Source organism: Callorhinus ursinus, unplaced genomic scaffold (assembly GCF_003265705.2).
Source record: "Callorhinus ursinus isolate GAN/ISIS: 27379988/994484 unplaced genomic scaffold, GSC_fseal_2.0 scaffold11, whole genome shotgun sequence".
NCBI classification, from domain to species: Eukaryota; Metazoa; Chordata; class Mammalia; order Carnivora; family Otariidae; genus Callorhinus; species Callorhinus ursinus.
Genome location: NW_027397073.1, coordinates 9,805,714 through 9,830,254, shown reverse-complemented (window position 1 = coordinate 9,830,254; position 24,541 = coordinate 9,805,714). Strand labels below are relative to the sequence as shown.

The window sequence follows — 24,541 nt, the reverse complement described above, 5'->3', positions numbered from 1 at the left end:
ACATGTAGATGTCTAAAAAAGTGCATGGCATCTGTCACTGATAGTTAACTTTATTTAAATTAACTAAATATATGGAAATTGCATTTGAACGTCTGGACCAGTCTTAAAACCAGACATAATAAAATGTTTTCTATTATCTCCTTTTAGAACACCTCTTTCTCCCTTGTTCTAAAGATTCTTGAGGTCAAAAACAGGGAAGAATAAGTCAGAATGATGGATTTGGTGTCTGTGTGGAGGAAAAGTTGAAGCTAGGAAAATGTGGATGGGATAAATATAGAAACTTAATCCTATTTGTGATCTTTTTAAAAATCAAGTGAAACTTGGCAGCCTCATAGAGTGACACCATACATAAAGGCTTCTAAATGGCTGTCTCAGAACCACTAATAGGAAATCTAGAAAGAAATGTGTGTGGATATAGCTTGCATACATAAGTGAGAAGAAATGATATTTCTGGACCAAAATTTGTAACAAACCATGTGCCAACTCTTTCTCTAGACGTAGAATGTAAAACATATTTCTTTGTCCCATTTATAAACTCTCATTAAACATATATTTTACATTTTTACTGGCACAAATAAAAGCATTGTGCTACAGCTAAAACAGTATAAAGTCAGAGTGCCTGTACAAGAGCTTCTCAAGCCCACTTTGGCATGACCTTCCCTATTCACTATTTGTGTGATGTCCTAAGATGGGGACAAGTGCCATTTCACCCCTGGGCTGGCTATTGTGGACTCTGTTCTCAGCGGTGCAGAGAACTGTGGATTAATGAGCACTGTAGTCAGTGCTAAGCATTGACAATATGGAGCCTGAGTGTGAAAATATTCCCCAACAAGAAGAGACAGATTCCAGTTGATGAAATACCCATTGGCAAAATATCACTTTAAAAAATCAGGTATCCCACTTTTTTCCACCCCTACAAGTTACCAGAACGTGATTTCTCATTATTTCTAAACTAAATCACTACATGCCTCTGTACTGAAGATTTGCCTAAAACACTGTTTGGACTGTACCTTTTGTTATATGTTGCCAATGCAATTAATCTGTAGAGGACTTCATTATATCTTTGCCATGTTAGTAATGATTTTAATTTGGACATTGCATGTCCACATGCTATTTCTTCACTTATTTTTCTTGTGTGATTGCAGTCAAACCTGTAAAATATTTTCTTTAGCGAATTCTCTTTTTCTTAATGTTCTTGTGAAAATATATAACATAGAAAAATAAAGCAAAAAAACCCTACAAAAAACAAAAAAAAGAAAAAGAAAGCAATACTTTATTTCTAATATCTAAAGAAGTATCCTAATATCACTTCATTATTCCAGGAGGTAAACCCACACATATTTACCCATGCTTTTTAGTTTTACTGCATAATTTAAAAACACTGGGAATTCCCTGAATACTTTAAATCTATTCATTTGGAGAGATAGCAAAAATTGGTCTCATTGTTAACAGAGAAACAAGTGAATAAAAATAAATTTCAAAATTCATATTAACATAATGTTATTTGGCCATTAAGTGTGGTGCTCTAAAGTCATTTAATGAGGGACACCTGGGTGGCTCAGTCCTTCAGCGTCTGCCTTCGGCTCAGGTCATATTCCCAAGGCTCCTGGGATTGAGCCCCGCATTGGACTCCCTGCTCAGCAGGAAGCCTGCTTCTCCCTCTCCCACTCCCCCTGCTTGTGTTCCCTCTCTCGCTGTGTCTCTCTCTGTCAAATAAATAAATAAAATCTTAAAAAAAAATAAAGTCATTTAATGATATAGAAATATGGCTGTAACACTTTGTTAGGTGAAAAAAATACATACAAAGAAAATGATTCCATTAATTTAGGAAAAAAATATGTTGACAAGTGCAGAAAAGAGGGCCTGAAAGACTATGTCCTCAAATGCAGACAGAAATTGTATCTGCATCAAGAAATTATAAATTAAAATTTTCCGCATGTGTGTTACATGTGTTAATATTTAATACGTCTACAAATGACTACATAATAAATTATTAAACTATTTTATGAAAGAAAAGTTTATTTAGTACTATAGTGAAGATCAAGAGATCACTACTGACTGCCTCTGGCATTGTTCTCCCAAATTTGTTGGGAATTTGTTCCCAAATTTATCTCACAAATTTGTTCCACAGGCAGCTTGGTGGAGTGAGGGGTCAAGGAAGAACTGAATGACTATACCAGCCTTGCACCCACTGCTATATTATTTGACAATGGTTTAACCTCTGGGTACCTACTCATCTCATTTGGAAAATGAGTTTAACACTAGTGCCTATCCCATGGAGTTATCTAGATTAAATGAGTTAATATGCCTAGATATTGTCTGAGAAAAATTAAGTATTGTTTAAGTGTTTTTACCTACACAAAAATAGCTACCTATAAGTACATGGGAAAAATCTAATGATTTATTTCTAAACTTTGAAATATTCAGTAACTGTTATTTCTTAAACAACACACACATATTAAAAAGACTTTATGAATGACTACTGCAAAAAGTGTAGGATATATGGCCCCGAATGCATGTGTTCTACATGTATTTTCAAATGATTTGAATGTCATCTTTTTTTTTCTAAGCTTGGCTATGTGACTATGACAAATAAATATCGTCATGCTTGAAATAATGTGATATTGCATGGACATATATAGGCTGAAAATGATCCCAGTGTGGCTCAGAACAATTAAGTTTTCAAAGAAGACTAATTATGATTTAAGGGATGAAAAATATTGTAATCTATGCACTTATGCATTTTGTAACTGAATCAAATTATGAACTGTCTTTTCTGTGACCTCTTCTTGCTTACATAAAGATAATTATTCCATCTGTGAAAACTTATAAAAATATAATGTATTCTGGAAGGCTTGTGGAAAGCTAAAACTAAGCTCAACTAAGCTTCTCATAGAGAAAAACAGGTGAAAATTAATATAATGTCTCCATCTTTAGAAAACCATGAGTGGCTTGGTCAAAATGATATATCAAAAGCCTAAGAATTTGCAATGGTCAGGAAGTTCTAAAGCTTAGGGGAAAAAGGAAAACTTTCTAGGTTTCTAGGTTTCTAAAATGCTACTTAAAAATAAAATAAAACATTTCTCTTCATCAATTATTTTCTTAAGCTTCTGTTTAAATTCCAGTTAGTTAACATATAGTGTAGTATTGGTTTCAGGATTAGAATTTGGAGATTCATCATTCATCACTTACAATAACACCGGGTGTTCATCACAAGTGCCCTCCTTAATTCCCATCCCCCATCTAGTCCGTGCCCCACCCACCTCCCCTCCAGCAACCCTCAGTTTGTTCTCCATTTATATAAGCACGTCTAACTTTTGATATCAAGATCCAAATGTGTGAAGCAAGCAAATTTTATAAAACTTCAGTGTGAAACAGAGTAAAATGCAGTTCTTGGGGCTGTGATTAGTTAAATTATTACAGGGGAAGTATTTAGAGATTCTTTTCTCTCTTAATTCAAGGAGTTATAGTATTTATAGAAAGAAAAAAATGGAGGCTTTGAAATGTGTATTAACACTCCTCTTTTATCAAGTCCCTTTATAATGACTGTTAGAGCAGTAGCATGGGTGGTTGGTGACAGGTTATAGACTATACCTCCAAGTCTAATTTTTTTATATTACGGACACTGCCTCAATATTCATTCCAAAAAAAGGTACTGTATATTTGTGTAAACCTATTTAAAACCTTGTCTATTTAAACACAAAAGTAAGTGTATTAATGCTGGGAAATGTTAGGTTGTTGAATTGTTTCAGCTGAAATATCTTGGGATATCTCTACTGTTGGTTATATTAATTCCCACCTTCATGTCTGCCTTTATACTTAATTTTATAGATATATATATATTTTACTTCAATCAGTTTTATTTTAAGCATTTAATATGTTAGCCTTTAATTAAGTATTTTGAATCTATAATCAGTGCTTAAAAACATCTGCAATTCCAGACATTGAAATTTTGCTTCTCTGGATCTACTGCCTTGGGCCCATGACTATCACTCACTTCAAGGTGCTGATGTATCCCAGCACTCAGACTAACGTGAGGTAGTACAAGTAAGAGGATCAATAAATAACACAGAAAAAGCACTAACAACACATAATGGCCAACAGGATTTCAATAGAGATTGTGTAGGGAATGTCAAAGGTAGGTTTAGAAATACTGAGGTAGCTACTTGCAAAACTTACAGGCGAAGGTTTTAAGTGAGCACTCGGTGATTCCACACCCAGAATTGTCATTGTCATCATGATATCTTCCCTTTCACCCCATTGCTCTAAGAAAAGTTTACCTTTAATTCTTCAGGATTTCATAATCCATCCCTAACCTCTGGATGATTAGTAAACTGAAATGGCAGGGAGGAGACATCAGAGAGTAATAAAAATAACATATTTTAATCCCTGTGGGAGACATACTATTGTTTATCAATATCATTCCTACAATTTGGCAGGGTTATGTGATTAGTTTCCTAACCATTTATAAGTAATTGATGGCTTTCACTTCAGAAACAGTGCAGTGAAAGGCCTTGCCTTTATCCCTCTCTTCTTTTGGCAATCAGATATTCTAGCTATGAGACAGTAGACACTCAATCAAGCTTAGAGCACTGGCAATTGTATGGAACTCAATATTGTACCCTCATGACTCTCATTAAATATTTGTGGTATGACGTTACTGACAAGTGGGTAGTTACGCGGCTACATAGCCTAGCACCCTAATAAAACTCCCAACTATATTCCTGGAGCCGTAATATGTACTTCATGTTTTCTCTTGTTAATTTTCTTTGTAATTCTGTGAGATACTAATTATTAACCTCCATTTAAAAAGAGAAGAAGATCAAAGTGAGCCTATATAAACTAATGAGAAAAAAGGAGTCACAAAGGCCAGCTATAGATAATAACTGGAATAAAGTCTTGTCACAGTAATAAAAGAGATAAAAATACCTAACCTGAAAGAATACAAGAAGTTGAATAGGGTCAGAGTTGGGGAGAAATATGATGTGCCGAGGGACAAGTACATTTGCATATTAATTTCAAAAACATTATTCCAGACAACAGTCCAAGTTAAGCCATTTCCAAGTTAAGATATTAAGGGTAGTTAAATAGGGTACAAATATCCATAGCCTGTATAATTCAGCTATTCCTTCCTGTGTATATGTCAAGCTTTGGTTTCGCTGCCAACCCAGTCTTGATTTTTCTAGGATATTTGATCCACAATTTTAGGTACTGAATTAATTATTTGGCCATTTGCTCACTATTTATTTATTTATTTATTTATTTATTTAGATTTTACTTATTTATTTTAGTGAGAGAGAGCATGAGCAGCAGGGAGTGGCTGAGGGAAAGAGAGAGAGAGAGAAGCTGACTCCTGGTTGAGCGCAGGGCTCACAGAGGGCTCCATCTCATAACCCTGAGATCATGACCTGAACTGAAATCAAGAGTTGGACACTTAATTGACTGGGTCACGTAGGCAGCCCCCTCATGAATTTTAAAGCAAATACTTAAAATCTTTCTCACTGAGTTTAATTTTTCCTTGTGATTTCAAACATTTTGTTATATTTTAATGTTGATATTCCGAAGATTAAAACATAGATATACCTAAATCTCCAATAGTACTAATAATTATATTTCTTCCTTCTCTTACCTGCTAACCCAACGGTTAAATCCTAACATCCTAATAATTACCTGACAGATTCAATTCAACTTATTTAGTTCAGGAAAAATGAATTGAATTATTATGGGTGGACACTTGTAAGTTCAGTCCTGTAGATTTCTACTCCCAATTTCAAATCCAGAGCCTATAACCACATGTTTGAGTTGAGTGCCGTAGAGGAAACTTTGAAAAGTCAAGTGCACACAGGATGCAGTGGGCGATACCCAAGGTCTCTCTTATTTCACAACACCAAATAACAAATAATCCCTACACATTCCTATCTTTTTTGGCATTAGGATATTAGATATATATAAATTGAGTTGAGGAATTATCATGATTTGGATCACTATACTAAGTTTTATGAGAGTAGATTTGGTTTAAATTGACCCTAAGTATATTTTATCTTTATAATTAGTTGAATCCGATTCATTTTTAATTTTTATGACTGGAAGTAATCAAAGTTGCATTACACACACAAACAAAAATTGTGTCTAAACAAATAGAAAGGGGCGCGTGGGTGGCTCAGTCTGTTGGGTGTCTGCCTTCGGCTCAGGTTGTGATCGAGCCGCATGTCTGGCTCCCTGCTCGGCGGGAAGCCTGCTTCTCCCTCTACCCCACTGCTCGTGCTCTCTCTTAAATAAAGAAATAAAATTAAAAAAATAAACAAGTAGAAAGAACGTTTCATTTATTTCAAGGCTCATGCTCTGTGTGTGTGTGCGAATTCTATACAGGTTGATGACTAAATTATAATTCATGTAGATATACCACTGATCCACCAATTAGAAAATATAATATATATCACAAATTTCCTTTATTATCAGTTTAATCCTAATGAATTCATAGCTTTCAGATAGTATAGGACCAATAAGTAATGACTTTCAATGCTAAAAATAAAAAAACAAATTTAGGAAAGTAAAAACTTCAAAGGATGATGAATAAGGTACACGTTTGGAGATTTCTTTCTCTTTCTTTTTTTAAAAAAGATTTATTTATTTATCTTAGAGAAAGTGTTAGTGGGGGGAGGAGCAAAGGAAGAGGGAGAGGGAGAGAGAATCTCAAGAAGACCCCACTAAGCACGGAGCCTGACGTGGAGCTCAACCCCACAACTCTGAGATCATGAGCTCAGCCAAAATCAAGAGTCAAATGCTTCACTGACTGAGTCACCCAGGCACCCCACTTTTGGAGATTTCTTGACCCAGGAAATATATCATGGCAGTCTGACAAAATCACCAGTTATCATGTATGTAAAGAGTGAGAATTTCCACAATCATAACAAAGTGAAGCATTTTTCCTGAAAACATTGTTTGGATAAATATGAAACCCTATCAGTTAATTATTCTCATCACATAAGTGATATCTGATAAATTGCATTTATATATCACCATAGAAACAAGAAAAGGAAAAATATTTTTCTTCTTAGCAACAATGCATTCTACTGTCCCAAGAACTTATTACAAAATTATTTATTTGGCCTTCAATTTCCATTATGCATATATTATTTTGCTTTTCACTTGTTGAAAATCTTTTTAGCTACTGCTTACTATAGTAAATAAAGACACAGTTGCACTCTGACATTTTTTTTTTGCTGATGTTGTATTAGTAGCTACATACTATCTAGTCAAATATATCATCTAAACATTCCTTTCTCCAATTATCAATTGCTTTCAGTACATATTCTTTATAACTGTAATAGCTATAAATGTATTCTACCATCTAAAGCAATACTTAGTAAGCACCACTGCTAAATGGTGTGGAAAATATAATTTTGTACTGAAAAAGACATAATATAAATATGACTTTTTAAAGACCTAAATCTTAGTGAATGGAAAAGAATTTAAAGTCATACAGTCTATTTTGTGTGTGTGTGTGTGTGTGTGTGTGTGTGTGTGTGTGTAGAATCAATGCAAAATTTAAAACATTTATAATATAGTATCACAGAATCACATAGTACTCGATTCATATGAACTGGTTAAAATATTAAAGCATTTTAGCCACTATGCAAAAACACTTTATTTGACAATTGTAGTAATAATTATTATTTTAAAACATGACAAAACTATTATTTTTGCTGGAGGTGGTTATATTTTTCTACTTTAAAATTTTTATTATGCATGAAGAGAATCCCTTGTTCTATACCTAAGTGTAAAGTAAAAAATAACTTGGTTGATTCAGTCCCTCAATTTCTAGGAAATGACTTACTCACCTTATTCACATTAGAATTAACTGAAAAGAGCTCTCACAGCAAGATGGCAGAGGAGTAGGAGACCTAAATTTCGTCTGGTCCCAGAAATTCAGCTAGATAGGGATCAAACCATTCTGAACATCTACAAACTCAACGGGAGATTGAAGAAAAGAATAGCAGCAACTCTCTGAACAGAAAAGTGACCACTTTCTGGAAGATAGGACGTGCGGAGAAGTGAATCCGTGGGATATTCGGCAGGATAGATGGTGGGGAAGGGGGCCTCCGTCAGCCGCTATTGGCAAGTGATGGAACAACAGAGCACAAAATCGAAACTTTTATAAGTTGGCTCCGCTGAGGGACGTCGCTGCAGTGGCTAAGCGGGGGTGAAACCCTCGCAGGACAGTGTGGTCTCAGGACCCTCGGGGTCACAGAAAGACCGGGGGTCCCTGAGTGCGGCAGAGCTCCCAGGTATCGGAGCGGGGAAGCCGGCTGCAGAGACAGAGCCGAGGCGCGGGCTCTCAGCTCGGGGTTCCCATAAACTGTGATCCGCGGCCCAGTCGGGCCACTGCTCCTCCAGCAGGGACCCAACAAGGGGCAGATCTGGGGAGACTCCCCTTCCTCCCCCGGGAGGAGCGGCGTGGGAGTGCACCACAGGGATCTGCTGGGTTTGGAGACTCCACACGGGGCCGGGTGCCAGAGATAGCAACGCTCGGTCACAGGCCGGGTGAGCACGGAGTGCGGCCGGAGACGGGGGACACGGGAGTGACTGACTGCTTTTCTCTGGGGGCGCACTGAGGAGCGGGGCCCCGAGTTCTCAGCTACTCGGGTGGAGATTGGGAGGCCGCCATTTTCACTCTCGTCCTTCAAAGCTGTACCGAGAGCTTGCAGGGAACAAAACATACGAGAGCAAACCTGAGCAGATTTCTTAGCCTGGCCCCCAGCAAGGGTGGGGCAATTCCACCTCCGGAATATATATACCTTATTTTTGGTATATATATACGTTGTTCTCTCTTAAAATTTTGGGATACAGTGTCTTCTAACAGACAAAAATATACCCTAAATCCTAGCATATGGCTTTGTTCTAGTCTCCCGACTGATCACATTCTCTCCCTTTTTTTTAAATCCTCTTCTTTCTTTTTACAACGAACTTCTTATCTTATCAATTCCTTTTATAAAATCTTTTATAATTTTCATCATTAAAGTCATATTCCATCCCTTCATTGTATTTACCCTTATTTTTGTACATATATAAGTTTTTCTTTCTTTAAAATTTTGGAGGGTGCCTGGGTGGCTCAGATGGTTAAGTGTCTGCCTTTGGCTCAGGTCATGATCCCTGATTCCTGGGACTGAGGCCCGCATCGGGCTCCCTGCATGGCGGGGAGCCTGCTTCTCCCTCTCTCTCTACTATTCCCCCTGCTTGTGCTCTCTTGCACTCTGTATCAGATAAATAAATAAAATCTTTAAACAAATAACTAAATAAATAAAATTTTAGGAGGCACTTTCTTCTAACAGACAAAAATATGCACAAAATCTAGTGTGCGGCACTGATCTATGCACCAGCCTGATCATATTTGATCATATTCTATTTTCTTTTTCTTCTTTCTTTCCCTTTCTTTTCCCCCGGTTTCAGGGCTCTTCTGATTTGTTTAGTGTATATTTTTCTGGGGTCGTTGTTACCCTGTTAGCATTTTGTTCTCTCATTCATTTATTCTCCTCTGGACAGAATGACAAGACAGAAAAAAATCACCACAAAAAAAAAGAACAAGAGGCAGTACCGACTGCCAGGGACATAATCAATACAGACATTAGTAAGATGTAAGAACTAGAGTTCAGAATGACGATTTTAAAGATTCTAGCTGGGTTTGAAAAAAGCATGGACATGATTAGAGAAACCCTCTCTGGAGAAATAAAAGAATTAAATCTAAGTAAGTCGAAAACAAAAAGGCTATTAATGAGGTGCAATAAAAAATGGAGGCTCTAACTGCTAGGATAAATGAGGCAGAAGAGAGAATCAGTGATATAGAAGACCAAATGCTGGAAAATAAAGAAGCTGAGAAAAAGAGAGATAAACAACTACTGGATTACAAGGGCAGAATCAATGAAATAGAAACCAAAAGCACAGTAGAACAGATCAACGAAACTAGGAGCTGGTTCTTTTAAAGAATTAATAAGATTGATAAACCCCTGGCAGACTTATCAAAAAGAAAAGAGAAAGGACCCAAATAAATAAAATCATGAATGAAAGAGAGAGATCACAACCAACACCAAAGAAATACAAACAATTATAAGGACATATTATGAGCAACTCTATGCCAGCAAATTAGATAATCTGGAAGAAATGGATGCATTCCTAGAAATACATCGACTACCAAAACTGAACCAGGAAGAAATAGAAACCTGAACAGACTGATAACCACTAAGGAAATGGAAGCAGTCATCAAAAATCTCCCAACATCCCAACAAACAAGAGCCCAGGGCCAGATGACTTCACAGGGGATTCTACCAAACATTTAAAGAAGAATTAATCCCTATTCTTTTGAAACAGTTCCAAAAACACAGAAATGGAAGGAAAACTTCCAAACTTGTTTTATGAGGCCACCATTACCTTGATCCCCAAACCAGACAAAGACCCCATCAAAACGGAGAATTACAGACCAACATCCCTGATGAACATGGACGCAAAAATTCTCACCAAAATACTAACCAACTGGATCCAATAGTACATTGAAAGGATTATTCACCATGACCAAGTGGGGTTTATTCCTGGACTGCAAGGTGGTTCAACATCTACAAATCAATCAATGTGATACAATACATTAATAAAAGAAAGAACAAGAACCATATGATCCTCTCAATAGATGCAGAAAAAGTATTTGACAAAGTACAGCATCCTTTCTTGATCAAAACTCTTCAGAGTATAGGGTTAGAGGGTACATACCTCAATATCATAAAAGCCATCTATGAAAAACCTACAGCGAATATCATTCTCAGTGGGGAAAATCTGAGAGCTTTCCCCCTAAGGTCAGGAACATGGCAGGGATGTCCACTATCACCACTGCTATTCAACAAAGTACTAGAAGTATTAGCCACAGAAATCAGACAACAAAAGAAATAAAAGTTATCCTAATCGGCAAAGAAGAAGTCGAACTCTTACTCTTTGCAGATGATATGATACTTTATGTGGAAAACCCAAAAGACTCCACCCCAAAACTGCTAGAACTCATACAGCAATTTAGTAAAGTGGCAGGATATAAAATCAATGCACAGAAATCAGTGGCATTCCTATACACCACCACCAAGACAGAAGAAAGAGAAATTGAGTTGATCCCATTTACAACTGCACCCCAAACCATAAGATACCTAGGAATAAGTCTAACCAAAGAGGCAAAGGATCTGTACTCAGAAAACTATAAAATATTCATGAAAGAAATTGAAGAAGACACAAAGAAATGGAAAAACATTCCATGCTCATGGATTGGAAGAACAAATATTGTGAAGATGGCAATGCTACCTAGAGCAATCTCCACATTCAAAGCAATCCCCATCAAAATACCATCAAGTTTTCTCAAAGAAATGGAACAAATAATCCTAAAATTTGTATGGAACCAGAAAAGACCCCGAATGGCCAGAGGAATGTTGAAAAAGAAAAGCAAAGCTGGTGGCATCACAATTCCAGACTTCCAGCTATATTACAAAGCTGTGATCATCAAGACAGTAGGGTACTGACAAAAAAAAAAAAAAAAAGACACATTGATCAATGGAACAGAATAGAGAGCCCAGAAATGGACCCTCAAGTCTATGGCCAACTAATCTTCGACAAAGCAGGAAAGAATGTCCAATGGAAAAATGACAGTCTCTTCAACAAATGGTGTTGGGAAAATTGGACAGCTATATGCAGAAGAATAAAACTGGACCATTTCCTTACACCACACACAAAAATAGACTCCAAATGGTTGAAAGACCTCAATGTGAGACAGGAGTCCATCAAAATTCTAAAGGAGAACTCAGGCAGCAACCTCTTCCTAGAAACATCGCCAAAGGCAAGGGAAGCATGAGCAAAAATGAACTATTGGGACTTCAACAAGATAAAAAGCTTTGACACAGCAAAAGATACAGTCAACAAAACCAAAAGACAACCAACAGAACGGGAGAAGATATATGCAAATGACATATCAGATAAAGGCCTAGTATCCAAATTCTAAAAAGAACTTATCAAACTCAATAACCAAAAAACAAATGATCCAATCAAGAAATGGGCGGAAGACATGAACAGACATTTCCAAAGAAGACATTCAAAAGACCAACAGACACATGAAAAAGTGCTCAACATCGCTCAGCATCAGGGAAATCCAAATCAAAACCTCAATGAGATACTACCTCACACCAGTCAGAATGGCTAAAATTAACAAGTCAGGAAACGACAGATGTTGGCGGGGATGCGGAGAAAGGGGAACCCTCCTACACTGTTGGTGGGAATGCAAGCTGGTGCAGCCACTCTGGAAAACAGTATGGAGGTTCCTCAAACCTGAAAATAGAGCTGCCATATGACCCAGCAATTGCACTACTGGGTATTTACCCCAAAGATACAAATGTAGGGATCCAAAGGGGTACATGCACTCCAATGTTTATAGCAGGAATGTCCACAACAGCCAAACTGTGGAAAGAGCCAAGATGTCCATCGACAGATGAATGGGTAAAGAAGAAGTGGTATATATATATACAATGGAGTGTTACGCAGCCATGAAAAGGAATGAAATCTTGCCATTTGCAACGACGTGGGTGGAACTGGAGGGTATTATCCTGAGCAAAATAAGTCAATCAGAGAAAGACATGTATCATATCATCTCACCGATATGAGGAATCTTAATCTCCGGAAACAAACTGAGTGTTGCTGGGGGATGGTGTGGCTGGGTGATAGACATTGGGGAGGGTATGTGCTATGGTGAGTGCTGTGAATTGTGTAGGACTGTTGAATCATCGATCTGTACCTCTGAAACAAATAATACATTATATGTCAAAAAAAAAAAGAAGATTGTAGGAAGGGAAAACTGAAGCGGGGGGAGTCGGAGGGGGAGACGAACCATGAGAGAGTATCGACTCTGAGAAACAAACTGAGGGTTCTAGAGGGGAGGGGTTGGGGGGATGGGTTATCTTGGTGATGGGTATTAAATAGGGCACGTACTGAATGGAGCACTGGGTATTATACACAAACAATGAATCATGGAATACTACATCAAAAACTAATGATGTAATGTATGGTGATTAACATAACATAATAAAATAAAATTACAAAAAAAGAATTAACTTAAAAGCTAAGTAAAATGTAGATTCCATACTCCACAGATTTTGCTTCACCATTTACATGATTTTACAAGCTCCAAGGTGATTCTAAGGCAAATAGTCCAAGGATAATTAACACCACCACCACAACCATCATGTGTAACATATATTGGGAGCTTACTTCATGATTATCACTATACAAAGAGTATGCCATTGTTTAACTGATTTATCTTAAAACAGTTCTATGGTATATGCTCCATTATTATTGATATTTCATAAATGTAGACAGTGAGCACACAGAAGTTACATTAGCTATGTAATAATTTGTCAGGTTGGAATTAAATCCAAGCAGATTACTTCCTCCAGAGCTGGTGCCCTTACCCTTGAAGGAACCATTTTCCAGAATATGGATGCCACTTTGGAAAAGAAATATATGGGTAGATGCTGGCCAGGGTTTATTTCTAGAGCAGTGGTGTCCAAATTTTCATATTTATTCTCCTATGAAAAAAAATGCTTAGGGTGAACTCCAATATTGTAATATGTATATATACTAATCATTTACTTCTACAACTTTTACCATCATAAAGATATTTCATAAAAAACATACTCAAAATTGAAATACAAGAGTATGAGGTAAAATATCAGTAAAAATAGAATTTTTCATATTTTGCCACAGCTCAGCTGATGGTCTTAGGCACACTCTGTGTTACCTACAGGAGACTACAAGGGATTCACTTATCTGGAGAATGCTCTGAAAGATGGAGGAGCACAACATGGTCATTTTGAATATTTCAAGTCCATATCTCTCACCTTAACCCGCTTTTATCTCTCTTCAAGAGAACAGTTTGCATGGGTTGTCAGATAGACTTGTACTTTATGTCCTGATCCTGGAATAGTAACTTTCTAGTTGCCACATTATACCTACAATAGATGGTTCTTATAAGTAATACAGATTGAGAATAGGAATTAAGTCAAATGAACTGTATAATATCTATCTGGTTCTTTTTCTTAATTATATTACTTAGTTAAATCTTCATTTAATATTAATATTAAATTAATGCTGACCATTAAGAAGAATCTGTATACAATGTAAAGATTTGTGCCTCTATAATATTATAGCTGCAACACACTAGTCAAAGTACTTAAACACTCTCAGATTGAGTCTCTCCAACTGCAAAATGAGATAACATACCTAACTTCTAGGTGTGCTGTGATAAGTCACATAAAGATAACAAGCTGGACCTGAAGCATATCAAATATTCAGTAAAGGTAGTTATCATATCATAAAAACATGGAATTTATTTAAATATTTCTAATCCCAGATTTCGTTGGAAAATTCTAATTAATCTCTTCCTAAAGTACAGAAGAGAATTACTAGTAAGTCCCCCGTTGCTACAAGAATAAAAATAAAAGGAGTAACTGTCAATATGCATACTGTTTAAATCATTCAGGAAAGAGCTCTTTCCAACTCAAGGCAATTGGGAATGGGAAATATTTCAAAGATTACAAATGATTTCAGGTTAAAACACCCAAGGCTAATGTGTACAGTTTCTATTATATGAAATGTCAGGATCTGGTAGGAGACAGGAGTAGAAATGTGTATAAGTAGTCACAGGACCTAAGATACTTCAGAGATATCAAAATGATAAAACCATTAATGTATAGGTCCATTGTCACATCTAAATATAGAAAAGTTGCTTTTTATCAACTTGTAAGGTGAAGTCTCCTTCTCTCTCTCTCTACCTACTTGTCTACCTATCAACTTTCTTTAATAGGGAAATATGTATCCTCAAGAGAAATCTGTAATATTTTGGGATCTCTAAATCAATCACCTTGGTCATTGCCAGAAAAATATCTAATGAATTCTGACAGTATTCAGTCTCCATTCCCCACTCATACAAAAACATTTCCCAAACAATTTTTATTTTCCTTATTCTTATATATACATGAGGTTCCTCTTGGGGAAAGATGGCAGTTGAAAGAAAAAGTCCAAAACAAATACAAAGCATAAAAATATAACTTAAAAGAAGCAAAAACAAATGCCAGGAGTGGTAGAGACCAACAACAACAACAACAACAGAAGAAAGGAAGAAGACCAAAAGCTCCTTAAATAAATAAAAGAAGATACTTCCCCAGTGAAACAAGCATAGCAAGCTTTTAATAAGAGTATTTAGAGAATAGGAATTGTAATTCCTGGCTATTTTTTAAAGGTGTGTGGGGGAGGAAATTTTGAAAGATAAATTTGGAGAAAAATCTTTAAGAAAGTAGAAAAACAAGGCATGGGTATAGAAAATAGGATAAAAAAGATTATTAGGGGATTAATTCAAAAGGCACAACATAAAAAAAATAAATCTCAGAGAAATGGAATAAATGTCCATTCACTTTCTCCACATTTTTCTCATCCAATCTAAGGAAAAATGCAATCTGGCTTTTCCCCCCCAATACTACAATGCAACCAATCCATCCATGTCAAGAGGGATACCCTTTATTTCTTTAATGAAATTCAATAAATTCTTTTCTTTCTTTTTTGAAATTAACTTTACAGTTGCATAGCACATTGTTGCCTTCATCATAATTGCAATTCCCTTTTTAAAAATTCTCTCTTTTTTGGCTTGCAAAGCTCTACATACTTTCAAGTTCCTCCTTCACCTCAAAACCTCTATTTCATTTTATTGTTCTCTTCCTTAAATACTAGAGTGCCATTCTTCAGAAATGCTTTGCTCATTCTATATGTGCGGTAATATCTGCAGATTTTATGGCTTCAGTTAATGTCTATATACCAAAGCATCACAAAGGATTCTCAGCAGTCCATATTTATCTCTTTCTTATCTATAGACCTACTTTCCAAGAGGCATTTCAAAGTCCACGTCCCACAGAGAAACCATTATCTTTTTAAAAAAAAATATTGTTATGTTAATCACAATACCTTACATCATTAGTTTTTGATGTCGTGTTCCATGATTCATTATCCATGATCAATACCCAGTGCTCCATGCAGAACGTGCCCTCTTTAATACCCATCACCAGGATAACCGATCTACCAACCCCCTCCCCTCTAGAACCTTCAGTTTGTTTTTCAGAGTCCATCGTCTCTCATGGTTCATCTCCCCCCACCCCGATTTCTCCCCTTCATTCTTCCCCTCCTGCTATCTTCTTATTCTTTTTTTTTTCATAAAATATATTGCATTGTTTCAGAGGTAGAGATATGTGATTCAACAGTCTTGCACAATTCACAGCGCTCACCATAGCTCAAACTCTCCCCAACGTCTATCACCCAGCCACCCAATCCCTCGCAACCACACCACTCCAGCAACCCTCAGTTTGTTTCCTGAGATTAGGAATTCCTCATATCAGTGAGGGCATATGATACATGTCTCTCTCTGATTGACTTACTTCGCTCAGCATAACACCCTCCAGTTCCACCCACGTTGTTGCAAATGGCAAGATTTCATTCCTTTTGATGGCTGCATAATATTCCATTGTGTGTGTGTGTGTGTGTGTGTGTGTGTGTGTGTGTGTGTGTGTGTGTGTGTATATATATATATATATATACACCATGTCTTCTTTATCCATTAATCTGTCGATGGACATCTTGGCTATTTCCACAGTTTGGCTATTGTGGACATTGCTGCTATAAACATCGGGGTGCGCATACCCCTTCGGATCCCTACATTTGTATCTTTGGGGTAAATACCCAGCAGTGCCATTGCTGGATCATATGGTAGCCCTATTATCAACTTTTTGAGGAACCTTCATACTGTTTTCCAGAGTGGCTGCACCAGCTTGCATTCCCAAAAACAGTGTAGGAGGATTCCCCTTTCTCCACATCCCTGCCAACCTCTGTTGCTTCCTGACTTGTTAATTTTAACCATTCTGATGGGTGTGAGGTGGTATCTCATTGAGGCCTTGATTTAGATTTCCCTGATGCCGAGTGATGTTAAGCACTTTTTCATGTGTCTGTTGGCCATTTGGATGTCTTCTTTGGAAAAATGTCTCTTCATGTCTTCTGCCCATTTCTGGATTGGATTATTTGTTCTTTGGGTGTTGAGTTTGATAAGATCTTTATAGATTTTGGATACTAGGCCTTTATCTGATATGTCATTTGCAAATATCTTCTCCCATTCTGTCGGTTGTCTTTTGGTTTTGTGGACTGTTTCTTTTCCTGTGCGAAAGCTTTTTATCTTGATGAAGTCCCAATAGTTCATTTTTGCCCTTGCTTCCCTTGCCTTTGGGGATGTTTCTAGGAAGAAGTGGCTGCAGCCGAGGTCGAAGAGGTTGCTGCCTGAGTTCTCCTTTAGGATTTTGATGGACTCCTGTCTCACATTGAGGTCTTTCAACCATTTGGAGTCTACTTTTGTGTGTGGTGTAAGGAAATGGTCCAGTTTCATTCTTCTGCATGTGGCTGTCCAATTTTCCCAGCACCATTTGTTGAAGAGACTGTCATTTTTCCATTGGACATTCTTTCCTGCTTTGTCGAAGATTAGTTGACCCTAGAGTTGAGGGTCCATTTCTGGGCTCTCTATTCTGTTCCATTGATCTACGTGTCTGTTTTTGTGCCATAACCATACTGTCTTGATGATGACAGCTTTGTAATAGAGCTGGAAGTCTGGAATTGTGATGCTGCCAGCTTTGCTTTTTCTTTTTCAACATTCCTCTGGCCATTCGGGGTCTTTTCTGGTTCCATACAAATTTTAGGATTATTTGTTCCATTTCTTAGGGAAAACTTGATGTTATTTTGATGGGAATTGCATTGAATGTGTAGATTGCTCTAGGTAGCATTGACAACTTCACAACATTTGTTCTTCCAATCCATGAGCATGGAATGTTTTCCATTTCTTTGTGTCTTCCTCAATTTCTTTCATGAGTATTTTATAGTTTTCTGAGTATAGATCCTTTGCCTCTTTGGTTAGATTTATTCCTAGGTATCTTATGGTTTTGGGTGCAGTTGTAAATGGGATCAACTCCTTAATTTTTTTTTTCTTCTATCTTGTTGTTTGTGTAGAGGAATGCCACTGATTTCTATGCATTGATTTTATATCCTGCCACTTTACTAAATTCCTGTATGAGTTTCTAGCAGTCACATAATCTCATAAAATTATACTTATGATTTAAGAGCTGTGTGTTTTAAACATTGGTTTAATACACACGCACACTGATAACATTGCTTCATATATTTAAAGTAGTTTAAATATAAATTTCATATAAGTAACTTTATGTATGTCATCCATTATATAAAGAGGCATACAACACAAGAAACAACAGGTGTTGGCAAGGATGTGGAGTAAAGGAGACCCTCTTGCACTGTTGTGGGAATGCAAACTGGTACAGCCACTCTGGAGAACAGTATGGAGGTTCCTCAAAAAATGAAAAATAGAACAACCCTACAATCCATCAATTGCCCTACTAGATATTTACCCAAATAATACAAAAACACCAATTCAAAGGTATATATGCATCCCAAAGTTTATAGCAGATTATCTACAATAACCAAACTATGGAAATACCCCATGTCCATTTATTGGATGGATAAAGAAGGTGTGAAACACACACACGCACACTGAAATATTACTGAGCTTTAAAAAAAGAATGAAATTTAGCCATTTGCAATGATGTGGATGGAGCTAGAGAATATTTTGCTAGGCAAAATAAGTCAGAGACAGACAAATAACATTTGATTTCACTCATATGTGGTTCTGTTAAGAAACAAAACAAACCAGCAAAGGGGAAAAAAAAGAGAGGCAAACCAAGAAACAAATTCTTTTCTTTTTTCTTTTTTTTAACAAATTCTTAACTATAGAGAACAAACTGATGGTTACCAAAGGGGAGGTGGGTGTGTAGATGGGTTAAATAGGTGATGGGGATTAAGGAGTGCAGTTGTGAGGAGCACAGGATGATGTATGGAAGTGTTAAATTACTGTATTATACACCTGAAACTAATATAACACTGTATGTTAACTAAGTGGAATTAAAATAGAAACTTTAAAAAATTAAAAAAAATAGAAGGGACAGAAAATAATAAAATGGCATAGAATTTTAACAAATAATTTGTGTAGTCTTGAAATTATCAAATGAATATATCTCTATACATGTGTATATATATATATATTTTTTTTTTGAAATCTGTCCATAGACAAATACAGGCACACACATATGTGTATGCATGCAAACACATATACCCATTTTTACCAGTCTTTATGATAGTCATTTTTAATGGCTATATATTATTTTATTGTGGTATAGATCATATTATTTTACTCAATTAATCATTTATAATCCTTTTGTTCTAGATACTCTTCCTCATCTACTTTTAGATTATTTAAGTATGATAAAGTCCCAGGAAAGAGGTTTTGGCCCAAAATTTGGCCCTAATTTTGTTTGTTTGTTTGTTTCAGGAGTAGCAATAGAATTTAGTGATTCATCACTTACAATAACACCCAGTGCTCATCACAAGTGCCCTCCTAATACCCATCCCCATTTATCCCATCCCCTGCCCACCTCCCTCCATCAACACTGTTTGTTCTCTATTAGTGAATAGTCTCTATGGCTTGCCTCCCTCTTTTTTTCTTTTTCTTTTCCCCCTTCCTCTACATTCATCTCTTTTGTTTCTTAAATGCCACATGTGAGAGAAATCATATGGTATTTGTCTTTCTCTGACTTACTTCATTTAGCATAATACACTCTAGCTCCACCCACCTCATCGTAAATAGCAGGATTTCATTGTGTTTGATGGCTGAGTAATATTCCGTTGTCACATATGTCCATTTATTATTAACCAATAATTTGGAGTCAAATCCTGATATGCCTTTAGAATTGGTATGTTTTACAGACACTGGATAAAAGAGAGAAAATAACCAAAGAAAAACCAATGTCTTATATAGACACAAAAACAAAAGCCTTATTATGAAGGAGGAGAAGGAGGAGAATTATATCCACCTGAAAAGTAATGTTATAGCCCCTTTATTTTTCATCCAATATGATAGGAAATGGTTATATTTTGCTTTACTAGTTCAAAAGCAATTTCAAGCATTGTCATGAAGTATTTCCTTAATAACAAATAACAATACCATTAAAAAGTTTATAGAAAGATGCATATGTATCCTTTTCTCTTTATCTTTTTAATGTTCTAGTTACATTTTATGTTTCTCTGGTTTTCATAGTACTATCTCCTTAGCAAAAAAAAGTCATAGAACCTTCACTAGAGATTTAAAAAGTCTCCACTAGAGATTAAAAAAATAAAATAGGTGGCAAACTCCTGGAAACAATGCAGTTATAGTCCAATTTAAAGACAGAAAAAATGGTGGCATTTTCCTTTTCTATGATTTATGTATAATTTTCTCATTTCCACAGAAATAACATTTCTAAATTTTGCACTTAGAGAAAATTACCTGGGTTATTTTGAGCCATAATTGATGCACCAAAATTATTCCCACTTTAATATACTATCCTACAAATTGGCAAGTTCATTTATCATGTAAGTTCTTATAAAATGTAGATGTACTGATCCTGTATGTTGATAAGTCACTGTCCAATACTAACATTTCAAACTTGACTTGCTATGTCAAAGCAAAGTCTCAATTATATGCTTTGCTTTAATTTTAAAATATTCTTTGATGATTCTGACTGTATTTTTTGAGTAATTAATACAATGAATTTCTGACAAAAACATTTTTGTTTTACTAATGTCTCACTAAAGTGAGACACAAATGCTTTTACTGAATCATATCAGAATTTTCAAGAGGGCATGCATCATTTCAAAAAGAAATTGATTTGTTGTAAGTTGTAAAAAGGCAGGTTTTAGAGCATTTTAGGTGGACTCTTTCTAGTGAGTGGTGATGAAAGTTGAAAACTCTTAACAGTATGGTTTTTTAAAAAGTGTCAAACACCTTTCTGGTCGTCTTTCTGGTTACTTTTAACAAAAGTAACTCATTTCAAATCTGGGAGATGTCAAAAACAATGCTAGAAAGAAAGGATTCATGTCAGGTTATTAAGTTTCATGTTTGTTTATTTTTCATCCTCAATCTGTTATGCCAAAGTAAAGATACAGGTATTGGAAGATCATAAATATTAGAGGGAATTCTCATGACAACAAAATATAAAAGTTCCATTTTTTCATATTTATTATCATGGTTCTCAAACATTAGGTCAGTAGCAATAAATCACAGTCTAAAAAAAGGTATATGAAAAGACCAATATATCCTTTTAAATCATGTGATACCTTTATTTCTGTTCTATTACTACTCAGTAACATGTTAAATACTACTCTGTAAAACTTTGAATATAACAATATTTAAAGGGTACATGTTAAGAGCATGAGTGTCAAAAAATTCAGTATCAGTTTATATTTAGTTATAGATTAACATTTATCAAATTATATGTATCTCTATTATGACAAATTCCTGAAAGATGGGTCGGATTTCTTAAGAATGCTTGGGAAACATTTATGCAAATCATTTTAAAGCATCTTAATGTATGATAATTTAATTAAATTAATTTTTTAAAAAGTTCCCAGGGATAAGTACATTGGAAAGATTCTAAGGGGGAAAACAAAACAAAACAAAACAAAATATATGAATAGATAAAAAATCATTTAAGACTTCTACAGTTTGTGTGTGTGTATGTGTTTGTGTCTGTGTATGTGTGTGTGTGTGAGAGAGAGAGAGAGAGAGAGGTAGAGAGAGAGTGGGTTTAAGCATAAAAGTATAAATATTTCAATATTTTATTAGGTCACTAAGACTTCTACAGTTCGTGTGTGTGTATGTGTTTATGTGTCTGTGTATGTGTGTGTGTGTGTTTGTGTGTGTGTGTGTGTGTGTGAGAGAGAGAGAGAGAGAGAGAGAGAGTGGGTTTAAGCATAAAAGTATAAATATTTCAGTATTTTATTAGGTCACAAGTAAAGAATTATTAAAATTGCAAATGGAAAATGATAGAATTTACATAATGATGTGAAACATTTCAGTCATTGTTAAAAAGCCTTGGTAAAGCAGAAAATACATATAAAGTATAAAGGAATAAGTCATTTAGAGATGACTTCTAAATTTTATAAACTTGTTATTTGTAAAAATTGAATAATTTTATTATTTATTTATTTATTTATTTATTATTTTTAAAGATTTTATTTATTTATTTGACAGAGAGAAAGACACAGTGAGAGAGGGAACACAAGCAGGGGGAGTGGGAGAGGGAGAAACAGGCTTCCCGCGGAGCAGGGAGCCCGATGTGGGGCTCGATCCCAAGACCCTGGGATCCTGACCTGAGCCGAAGGCAGACGCTTAATGACTGAGCCACCCAGGCGCCCCAAAACTGGATACTTTTAAGCTTTTTAAATTTTATAATGTTTATTCCTTTTTGGGAATACGTTTATTGGTTACAAAATTTGGTGTCCAGAAATGTCCACATTATATAAAAATTTAAATAGTTCCAAACTGAAAATTATTATTACATTACTTGATATTGCAAATGTATCTAAAATATAAATATATACCACTTAATTTGTAAATATTTTACATAAATAATGTCTTCTCTATAGATATGTTATTTCAAAAAATGAATTCCTTGAGCTAAAATGTAAATTTATATAAAGAAAACATTTGCCATTCTATTTAGATATGTTTGTTGCTACCTCTTCATGTGTTTTTATATGCTAGTTACAGATTTACTAAATCCCGTTGCCAAACTTACATTGAAATATTTTTTTAAAATTAGTAACCCTATTAAAAATACTTGTAATAAATTAAAACTGAAACAATATTAAATACCTTTCACAATTTGCATTTTTGTAATTTACACTTTTATGTCTTTCATATTTTTGTGTGTCTTTCATATTTGATGAATTAGCCTTTTTATTACATGTGATGGATATAATTTATTGCAAATTAATATGTGCATGTTTGAATATGTAGGTATCTGTATTGATAATTTGTCCAGTTGTTTACTTTCATTATTATTATTATCATAGTCCTAATTACTTAAGTTTTTTTGCTTTAAGGCTTTTTTAATGTCAATAAAAAGTTTGATAGCCAAACAATTGACAAAAAGGAAGAAAATAAAATAACTATAGGTCAACTTTGAGAATAGATTGTCCCTCAAAGAAACACTTAATTTTATTCAGATATACAAAAAGCTCCATATTAAATATCATTTCCTAAGAAGTAAATAATTAATTATATTAAAATATTTACTTTATATTTTTCTTGTTTCTTTAAGGTGACTTTATTGTTCATAGCATCTGATAGTACAGAGATAAATACATGAAAAATTAAAAAACAAAATCCTAGAGGAAGAAAAAGAAACAGTAGTGATACATTCCTCCCAAGAAATTTAACGTTTTAAATGTTCTGGAATGAGCAACTTTCATTTTTCTCAGTCCGAACTGTAGAGATGGCCAATTGTTCTCACAAATATTTGTTTTAGAGAAAGTTCAATATACACATTGTGATTTTAAATTTTTTAGAAAAAGTTTTTTCCCTTATGAAACACAACCTAGCAAAGCACTTTTCAAGTCTTTTCTGGCCCTATATTCATTAAGAGACAATTTATATAATTCAAATATGCCTAATTATCACATCCTTACCTGTGTTATCTTCAAGTTCTAGGAGTTCTGCAAAAATTGAAATTCAAAATTCATAATAAACACATGAGGAAGAGGAGGAGAGATGGTTCTTATTTTTCTTCACGGGCTTCTCCTCAAACTGGACATGCGCTACTCTGCTCTGAGCTAGAGACGCTTGTGCACTTAGTACCACACCACCAGTATGTCACTGCTTGCAGAATGCTATTTTGGGTTCTCTGAGTACAGCCAGGAACACTGAGCCTTTTGTGCAAAATATCATAAGGGCACTCTGATGTCCGTTCATAGGCTTGGATTAAAATGCAGACAGCTCCAGCAAGTGGTATGAACCATTTTTTTTTTCCTTTTTCCTAACAACAAGCAAAAGGAAAATACTTACTGGCCTGAGGTGATAAGGAGGGAATTCAACTTCTGTAAGACAGTCCTACAAATGGAAAGGACATTCCCTCTACTTGGGGATTAGCTGATGAAACAAATGATCAATTTAAAACAGGCACAAAAGTTACTAAAAAGAGAAGAGCTTTTCCACTCTGTGTCTATGCCTTCTGGCTGCTTCTTAATTCAGTTTTTCTGCTCAGGAATCAAGTAAAATACAGAAAGAGAGGGCAATGTCTAAATTAAAATCCTTTTCTTCTCCTTGGTTTATCTATTACCTAAATATACTTACTTTATTAAGTTTATAATTAGATTCTGTTATAGTTATTGTTATTTATTATGAGATGCATAATATTAAGTTATATGCTGATTACTAAAGCTGTTTTTAGTTAAAATTAAATTATGATTGATGTCTAAAAAACTTAGTATTTTTAAGGTTTACATATGCAATTACTGTGAGGAGATAACCACAAATTTCAGAAAGACACAGTTTTGGGAC

The 24,541-nt window shown here is 35.3% G+C and overlaps 1 protein-coding gene across 1 annotated transcript in view; it reads right to left on the bottom strand.

Annotated features, from left to right (window-relative positions):
- Positions 1-23,862, bottom strand: part of CDH19 (cadherin 19) — a 104,659-nt gene extending 80,797 nt beyond the window's left edge. The window contains exon 1 of the mRNA XM_025886740.2: positions 23,671-23,862. The gene's annotated coding sequence lies outside the window, so the exon portion shown is untranslated. The remainder of the gene's footprint in view (positions 1-23,670) is intronic.
- Positions 23,863-24,541: the final 679 nt, after the last annotated feature.